Source organism: Stylophora pistillata, chromosome 2, assembly GCF_964205215.1.
Source record: "Stylophora pistillata chromosome 2, jaStyPist1.2, whole genome shotgun sequence".
NCBI lineage: Eukaryota > Metazoa > Cnidaria > Anthozoa > Scleractinia > Pocilloporidae > Stylophora > Stylophora pistillata.
Window position 1 is genome coordinate 20959762 of NC_142520.1, and position 10152 is coordinate 20969913.

The window sequence follows — 10152 nt, forward strand, 5'->3', positions numbered from 1 at the left end:
GCCCAGCAACAGTAAATATGGGAGCCTTAAGTCTCTATGAAGACAATTTTCGAAAGAATAGGCTACTTTTTGAGATCCTATAATTTAGTGTACTTTTTGCCAAATGATGCATCCTTCAACTTGCAAGTTTGTACCGTTAAACATTGCTCAAGTTTTTCCATGCAAATCTTCTTCGTCTTAAGTCTTATTTCTCCCTAGTTTGCAACCGACAAACTTTTCATCAGCAAATCGTTGATGAATCTGAATCTTACGGAAGACATAAAACGAAACTTATAATGTCACCGCCGCAAACACTATTTTATTTTTATTAAAACAAACAAGTGCTATTCACGAAAATTGAAAATTCGAGGAGCCTACAGGCCTGATCGAGAGTTGTTGTTCAGAAAACCTCATAACTGAAGTTCATCTTTAATTGTTTTTCAGAAAAAAAAATAATTTCGTCATTAAGTCCCAACTGCTTCATATTGATAATTAAAATAAAAATTTTCCATGAGTATTTTCAAAGTTGCGTTACATAACAAATTTTCCCATTCTTATTATTCATATCAGTTAATCTTGTTTAAGTTGAAGCGTCTACACATCGAATAAACCATGCATAGGGAGTCCTTTGATTAAGTTCGAGATCTTCTCATGGCTCCACTGGATATGGGCAGTGATCGAGTTATGAGAAAATTCCTGTGACTGTTTCCATAATGCTTGTATAGCATCTGCATCGTTTATTGGCGCTCAATATTACCGTTATTCCAGGTATAACGCAAGAGAGACCCAAGTGCATGCGCATGCGTTTCACAGCAGATCAATGATAGTTTGCATGATTCTGGAAAGAATGAAAAAGAAAAATCACAAGGATCTAGAATTACCGGAGAAAAGTCTTTTCGAAGGGATGGCAGAGAGAATTAACTAATCCAGTACACAGAAATTATTCTGACAGCCTTTAGCTCGCTTGCATGCGATAGTTTTTGTTTTCAAGTGCTAGATTCAGCGCGATGAATATTCGGTCGCCATATTGGACGGGTAGAGATTTGGTACGAGTGACAAAGCGCGGGGAAGGGAGAAGGGGAGATAGCCAGAAAAACCGCCTGCCCGAAACCCATGATTTCTCACAAACCGTCCCATGTCCACTGCGTGACATCCCCGACAAGTCACACATTCTTGAAGGAACAATCAAATGGGATGGAATGGAACCTTTTCTCAAAAACTGACTGGCGTGTCATGTAGCAAAACAAAACGTTGAGCGATCGCGGATGGAACGGTGGATTGATACACCAAATAAAGCGGTAACAAAAGTTGAAATCAACAGAAATTTGGAAAACGAGGAATGTAGAATTTGCAAAGCCAGACTACTCTTCCTATACGGGAGACGGCAACTTACATTTGAACGGAAAATTTATTTTGATCCCATAAAGAAAGGAATACAAGGGCCCTGAGATTCACGATATAGCGAACAAACCTTTGTACGGTTATGCAGTAAATAACTTGGGAATTTGAATTCATTCAGATTATAACTACATTCTAAATGTAACCAAATAACTAAATCATACAGAACTGACTAACTAACAAACTAACTTATTTTAAACTAACTAGATATTTCAACACGGCAAAAAAACTAGCGTTCACCCTACGGAAAACAAAAGTTGAATTCACGGAATACGTGGCAATTTATTAAAGTTTACCCGCGTTTTGCCTACGGAAAATTCGACGTTTTCTGTGCGTTTTCGCATCAGTGAATCCTAGCATTCGTTCCATTATTCGGTAGTTTTCCTTCGCGGTAAATGCATGCAGGTAAACAATTTATTTTCCGGCATTAACCGCTCGGTTAACGCAGTACCGCAAGCAGCGTGTTTTCCTTTTGTTCATTGACATTTTCCGAGTGAACAACAACGTATTCACCAGAGTTAACAGCGGAAAACACACATTTTCCGGGAAGGTTGATATGTGTAAATACGGGAAAACGTAATGTTTTCCAAAGTTTGCAGTTCGTATAATGCATAGAAAATGCTATGTTTTCTTTTGTTCGCAACCGTTTTTCGCCCGGTGAATGAAATGTTTACAAGAATTATCCAACGTTTTTCCGCGATAGCGAAATCGACGAAATTCATGGAAACGCATTTTCCGGCGTTTTACCTTTCATTGTTGTTCAGTTAATCTATGGAAAATAACAATATGTATTCTGCCATTTGCTGCCGTTCTGCGCATTCGAACGCTATGTTCACTGGAATTAACCAACCAAAAGCATGCATTAATTTTCCGGTATTTTCTGCAAAGGTGAATTCGTGCAAGGGATGCATTTTCCCGCGTTTACCGCCGCTCGGTTAATCGCTGTTCGTCAAATTTCACTTCTTAGACTCAACTCTACTGCAGGTTCTCAAAGCATTTTGTCCTATTTCCCTCTTCCAGACAGGATAAGCACTCTTTAATAATTCTCGTCAAGTTTATTAATGCACAATGATATTAGCGGTACAATTTATTCAGAGTTCAAAATAGAGCCTGATAACAATCGTGTTTCTTAGCCTTATTTAACTTTACACATTTCTCTGTCTAAAGCCAAGAAGAGGCAAAACTTAACCTTTACAGTACAACTGATATGATAAAATTTGAAGGATGTACCGTCTGAAAAGTCATGTGTGAATCAATATATACAAACTATGACCAGAAAAGTGTGTTAAGGACATTAGCCAGAAGGCTCGTTCTTTGATTGATTATTGATTAGTTCACTAATTTTAGAATGATCTTAGATAGCCACATAGTTACAATGCTTATCTGTTTTTCTGTATTTCGATTGGTTTTGTAATCGGACCTTTCAGCGTCACCACGCGCATATAAAAGGCAATTTTAGCGTCCCTTTAATCAGTTCTTCGTAAGTTTTGAATAGCCTTGGTAAACTTTCGCCCTTTCGTTTTTCTCAACCTCTGGCACAAGCGGGACCGATATGTGAGTACCTTTGTAACTTTGTTTTTCCCTCTCCAGTCTTTTCAGTGTTGGGCGATAATATACAAACAAATATTGCAATGATCTGTATAGATTTAAGATTCAAAGGCCAAATTCGTGCCAATTTGCGAGTCAGTAAACGCCCATCATTTAGATAGAACAATGGGCTGTTTATCAGTCATCAAACTCTTTTAATTTGTTTCCAAACTTTTTTTCTGTTTCACTTGTATTGTTAATCTCGTTATAGACTTTAGAGCCCAGTATTTAACATGCGATTCTTTGATCATGTATTCCGCGGCTTTTCGTTAGATTGATAGAACTTCGTTGTATTGTTGTTTCAGTTTACGATCGATCGTTCGATAGATTGATTGACTGTCAGAATAATCGTTATTTTCGTAATTGATTGTGGTTCGTGGTCGATTGCTTTTCAAGAATAAAGATTCGTGCAAACATTCAACTTTGGGTTGTCATTTCGATCAGTAAAATAGTCCCAAACACCTCGTTAACCGCGTTTTGGAGCGACACGCCCTTGAACTTTAGAATTTAGATTTTGGTGGCCGTAAACGCTACAAAGTGATTTGTAGATACATGTTTAAATTTCTAAACTTCTATCATAAGCATTTTGCAGAAATGAGTGTCAAGGTTTGAGGAAAAAATAATATGTGAACTTCATGTGCCGAGGGAATCAAGGCAACATGCTGAGAATGTCACCTTACATTTAATCTTACATCTGCATTAAATCTATTTGAAACACTTCTGATGTTTAAAATTGAGACACTACTCCATCTGATGGAGAGCTAGAGAACTATAAAAGAGAGAATGAAAATTTTAGCTTCCTCTAAAATAGCAGATACATCCAGGATTTTGGGCTCTTTAAAATGAGCATGGCAAACTGTCCTCACAGATAAAAGCTCACTGGAATGCACAATTTAGTCAAATATGAAGTAGTGTGATAATGTTCAAATATCCATTCATATATATGTGAATTATTTGCCAAAAAACACCTGTATTCAATCCTGGACATAAGTGCCAAATAGTGATCAGAGAAGGGAAAATATTCTAGAGACTGAATTCACTTTCCATTGACAATAACTTAAATCGAACAACAACAAATATATGAAACATATGAGTGAACTGCGGTTATGAGACGTATATAAGAACGATCCTTCGCAGTAAAGCACTATTTGAGCAATAGTGGAAATCAGACCTGAAAAAAATTTCAGGCCTGTACGGGATTTTTTTTCAGGCCTGAAATTTTTTTTTCAGGCCTGAAATTTTTTTTTTTTCAGGTCTGATTTCCACTATTGCTCAAATAGTGCTTTACTGCGAAGGATCGTTCTTATATACGTCTCATAACCGCAGTTCACTCATATGTTTCATATGTTTGTTGTTGTTCGATTTATCATCTACGGGTTTATATCGAATTAATTTGATGACCTGCTCCCAGTTGGCTTGTTAGCTCAATTGGTAGAGCGCTGCACTAGTATCGCAGAGGTCAGTGGTTCGAATCCCGTACAGGCCTGAAATTTTTTTCAGGTCTGATTTCCACTATTGCTCAAATAGTGCTTTACTGCGAAGGATCGTTCTTATATACGTAAATAACTTAAATGTAGGCTGCTCAATAACTTTAATTGCTCAAAATATTACATTTTAGACATGTATAAGTTTACAGTCTTCAAACTCTCTTGTAATCGACCATGATTGTACAAAAGTCTCACTTTAAATTTGCCAACTGAGGTGGTTTCATGTGAGAAAATTGAAATCAGCAAATTGTCAAATTAAAAGCTTAAGTCAGACAGAATAAATGAATGGAGATGGCAGACCTACATTATCTGTATCATTGGGCAAAAATATAGCAAGTTTATAAAAGATGGTCCCTAGAAGAGAATTGAGTGACTGTATACTAAAGTTTAAATTGGATTAAAGTGGTGGCCCAGTGCAATTTTTCTGGGATCTCTCTACTATTTCTATGAATTGGTCTACCAACCCTTCTTTTCACTGACTGCCTCTTTTGCTGATTCGTCATGGAAGACTTGTACCGCTGGTCTAGTATATGGAAGAAGTTGGTAGCTTCTTCTGTCCTCCAGGTAAACAAGGGGAGCCTCTTCACCATTGATGTGGGATCTTCTTCATCAGACTCATCCGAGGAGACAAGACTAGGATGCTGGGCCTCGAAAATTGGTTCCCTAGTCTCTTCTTCACTTGCCACTTTGAGTCTCTTATCCAGTTTCTAAAAGGAAAAAATGTGAAAGAGGTTTTATAATACTGAATGGTGAGCAGTTCCTACAATAAAGCATTTATAAAGCTCTTGAATGAATCTCAGTGTCACTGGTTTAAGTTGTTCTTGGCATAAAAAAGTTTTTTTATCACCAGATCTACAGTTTAATTTGAACCTTAACCAGTTTTTAAATCAAACTTGAATTCAAACCTTCTGAAATTTATTCAAACATACAAGCTGATAAGATAGTTGAGTGTTAAACAGCCAAACAACTTTTTTTACCCTTTCAATTCTCTGTCGCTTCTTCTGCTCCTTCTAATACTGCTCGTACCATTTTCTTCCTGTTGTCTACGTTTCTTTGACGATGCGAAGTTTTGAGAAAGAGCATCTGAAAGGAAAGGTAGGTATGCCAAAATCAGTTATACCAAAAATATTTTCAGTTTGCAGGACTGTAGTGAGCAAGGGGCAAGATGGAGCACTTGTCCCATTTAATTTCAACCCAAAGTTAAAGAGAAATTGTGTTTACGTTTATTTGGCGAAACAATCCCCGATTCAACAAACCCAGAATTCTTCTTTCAGTACAAGGAGAATCATTTTGAATCTGCTCTATTTCTTTGACCTCTTTCAAGATGGTGGCTAATACAGCTTCGTTTGGTGGTTCATCCTCTCTGTGAGAAATTAGAAGAACTGCATCCATTAATAATATGACAATGAAACTAAGAAAGATAAATTTCAAGTTAAAACAGGATAAAACAGAGTTCTTGTGCTCGAGTATAAAGCGCAAATTAAAAACCTCTGGAAAATTACTTGAGCTTTTGGTTTTGCAAAGCCGAAACGCGCCAAATTTACCTTGTTTCAAAAAAGACTTAAAAAAAAATCCAAAATTAGAAAACAAAGACTACTAGTGAAGGTTTAGTCTGATCGTCCGGGTGAGTGTAGTCCTGAGAAGGACTGTTATCGGTGGTAGGGACTGACGTTTCGACAACCTGTGCGGAAGTCATCATCAGAGTCAAGTGAATGATTGTCGTTAGTAGAATGTTCTTATTCCAGTTCGTGTGAAATGATCGGTTGGTTTTGCCGTGATGTTATTGGCTGTAGGACTCAAGTGACTTAAGTCGGTCGTGATTGTCCTGTTTCGATCTCTCGGTAAAGTTAGGTTGTTCTTTTTCGGTCGTTTATGATGTTTATGTCGTGAATGAGTCGTTTGTATGGAGCAGGTAGTTGTTGACATCTGTTTAGGGGAGTCTGTTCTAAGTTGGTAAACCAGCTTTCCAGAGTCAGTCGTTGAAAATAGTCAGTGCTGTAGGTTAGGCATTGCGCAGAGTCCCAGTCAATGTTGTGGTTGGTAATTCGATGGTGTTCAGCAATGTGATTGCTGACATCACCTTTCCTCGTCGCCCGTCTGTGTTCATTCAGTCTTGTCGTGAGGTTTCTGCCAGTCTCATCGATGTAGGAGGCTTGGCAGTCGGAACAATTGATCTTATAAATCGTTCCCTGTCTGTTCCTCGGTTCGTCTTTGTCTTTAACGTTGGTTAGTAACTGAAGTAGTGTGGTGATAGAATTGTGGGCGACGCGGATATTGAAGGGTAGTAAGATGCGCGAGATGTTTTCAGACATGCCTTTTATGTACGGTATGGTTGCTGTAGTCGTAGGGGTTGCGGTGTCGTTTGTTTCGGTAGTGGTAGTGGAGACTACTAGTCTCTGCGAAGTCCTATCGTTATCGCTATTGTTTTCATTGAACAAAGACTGAATGCATAATTAATATATGGGGTTATATGGTACTCTTGCGGAAACAACTTCTAAAGGAAAAATTTTGTATAATTATAGCCTGGGCAATTCCTTCTGATTTTAATAAAGTTTTTTTTGTTATTGTTGTGTTGATATTAGTTGCGAATATGACCGTTATAACAACATAAACGAGCAATTTGCATATACTAGACTATCGAAAATGGCCAGATTGCCTTGAATTTTTGGCTTCAGGAAAAAATTATATGTATGTTGAACTTGAAAGTGAACCGTCTCGAAGTATTTGTAGGATATAAGAGGGAATTCGAGTGTTTTGGTAATGTTTTTCTTAATGTGACGTGCAAGTCATGTTGGTCACGTAATGCGCTTCTTGAGCTCAAATACGCTTATATAAATCGCTCTAAAAATTCGAAGTTTAAGTAGCCCAAAAATTTTAAAGCAGTTTCTGAAAGAAAAACATTGTTTTTGACAACGGTTATTGTCTCAGTTTATGCAGCCATGTAACAATGGCCGATTTTAGTCGCCAAAGTTTAGCTATCTCTGAATGGGTGAAATTTTACCTGAATTATTCGTAAAAAATAGTTTTTTGGGAATCCTAGAAAAAACTCTTTAGAACCTTTGAAAAACATCTTTTGTTTTAGAATTGTTATGTGGTAATCGAATTGCTGGCGAAATAAGCTTTTTCGGCCCGTTATCTTGAGATGCACTATTTCACCGGGAACCGCTTGACCTCCAAAACAAACGTCATTTGTCATAATTTTGAGGCAACAGAGTATGCAAAAGGAAACCTTTCCCGAAAAATAGAGGTTCATAGTTGACAATATAATAATAATAATAATAATAATAATAATGATAATAATATTAATAATAAGGATATATACATATTGAAAAAGGTGAGAAATTCTTGCCTATTAAATAAAAAAAATTTAAAAAAAGATAGGCTTAGTGCAGGCGTCTCACAAGGGCGAGTGAAGCGTGCAATTGTTTATTAAACTTGCCATGTTTGATTTAGAGTTAAAGTCAACGTTGGGAAAAGGGGCAGGGAAAGGTGAAAAATATTCATTGCCCCACTACCTCCCCTCTCTTTTTGACCGCCGCTCGCTCGCTCGCCCCCTTTTGTACAAATTTATTTCTTTGCCCAGCCTTCCGTTGCGGTGAAAATCAAAGGCGGCAGCTATAATTTTCACCCAGATAACACTGAGCACTCGCCAGCCAAAATTACGTCTGTTCTGCTAGCTAAATAAACGGCAACACTGAGAGCATATTCCGTTGTTCTTACTTCACGCTTTCCGACTCCTGATTTCTGGTTCCAGATTTTGGTTCCTGCTTTGCACCGCTGACTTCATTACAGTGCGGCCGCAATAATTACGTCTAGTGTAACGAAGTGTATCAAGTAAAGGAACATAGCACACTAAAACTGCATATTTTTTTTCTCTCGGAATGTCTTATTTGCACAGTAACTGGAGGGATCTTGACGTGAGTGAAAACTGTTGGGTTTTATCTTTAGGCACGAAATTTTGTTGACATGAGTCTACGGTATCATTGTACAGTCATGTTACTCGGTCGTACAGTTTCTTTCGACCTCCTCTCCACTAAATAATGTTTCAGTCGTCATTTGATGTACGTAGCTTTTATAAGTGTGTCCTAACTCGTTTATCATTAGTTTCAAGATTCTGGGAGGAACAAACCGATGAAAGGTTGAATGGACCTGAACTAAATGCGTTATTACTCCCGGTTCAGCGTGACCTCCACTGGGGACTCGCAGCGAATATTTTTTGTTTTTGTTTTTAAAGCGGCACGCACCTGCTTGGCCAAAATTGGTGTTCAAATTCTACCCTTTGATATATAGATTATAGCATCTTACCCTTCACAGTTTCTCTATAATTTATTTTACAATGTGCATATTATGATGTCCATTCTAATTGCCGAAAGCTTCTTTCAAACTCCTTGAGAGACTTAATCAGGTGGCCAGTTGTCTTTAAAAGAGGTCAAGGGATCCTAAAAATTTTGGCGGTGTTTGTAGTCGAAGAAATGTCATAATTTGGGCGAACCATGCAACCACTGATATTAAATTGCTTGATTTTCTGTGTGTAAACAATTTGGGAAAATTTGTCCTCTGATATAGTTTTTAGAATCCCCCTGCATATTTTAAACAAACATGGAATACTATCAGTATTAGGTTTGCATTTCCAGGCATGTAGCCTTTTTGGACTATTTGTTGGACCAATGCTTTATGTTATCATTTCAAAAGCACCTTGTTTGTGTTATTTTATTTATTTATTTTTGGATAAAGGCTGAGGCGACTGTTCACTGCATTATATGAATTAACCCACTCAGTTAAATGATTGACTACTAGTTCATTTTGACCTGCTTCATTGGTTTGTGAGGTTCAATTACAGTATTCATAATTTTTATTAGTTAGCATCTTGATGGAGTGTCCAAACAACAAAATCAAAATAATGATAACCGACAATCAGAACATTCAATTAAAATAGCCAGACCATTTTACAATTGTGTACTTAGCTACCCAGCCTTTGATTTGAAGTGAGGCTGAAGGTGACCTTGTTGTGATCGAGATCAGTATGTAGTTAGCATGATAACAAAGTTATTTGCATTTGAAAAGCAGCAAGGTTTATATCATAACCAGGTCACCCTTAGCCTCACCACTGTTCAAAGACTATTATAAGTTAAACTTAACCACAGTAAAGTGTGTGCTCTGATTGGTCAACTTAGTGCTGCCCGTGGGTGTATGCTGCTGACATGAGCAAATGCAAAGACTAGTTTTCCCCACACACATGTTATTTTTGTGGTTACATGAGATTTGCTAACTGACTAAAAGGGGACTGCTGAAATGTATCAATGTTATGTTATAAAACAAATGTTAAGCACAATTTGGAGGTTTGGAGATTGGAGGTTTGCTTAGCACTCAAGGACCCAGAGTCTCTCTCAGCTATTGCCTCACGTGACTCTTATGCCTCTTTCATGTTTAGCAACCTCCTGTGTGCAACCATAACAAGGGTGTATGGTGGTGGTGGTGTTTACCATTTGTTAAATGGCAACCAACTATTGGCCGGGGGTCAATGAGAGCTCAAAGTAAAAACAAGCCAGTTGCCTTGAGGACATGAAACTGGGAGTGGCTGAGTTGCAAATGTTTTTTGTTTTTTTTAAGTCTGGTTAGTGGAGAACATGGAGGAAGTCTCTGGGACTTATCATAGAGGGCGGCTAAGCAAAATCAAAGTGATACCGTGGATTGAAACTCA

The 10152-nt window shown here is 37.7% G+C and overlaps 1 pseudogene; it reads right to left on the minus strand.

The window, feature by feature from the left end:
* Positions 1-4605: 4605 nt before the first annotated feature.
* On the minus strand, positions 4606-5920 carry LOC148737709 (uncharacterized; annotated as a pseudogene).
* Positions 5921-10152: the final 4232 nt, after the last annotated feature.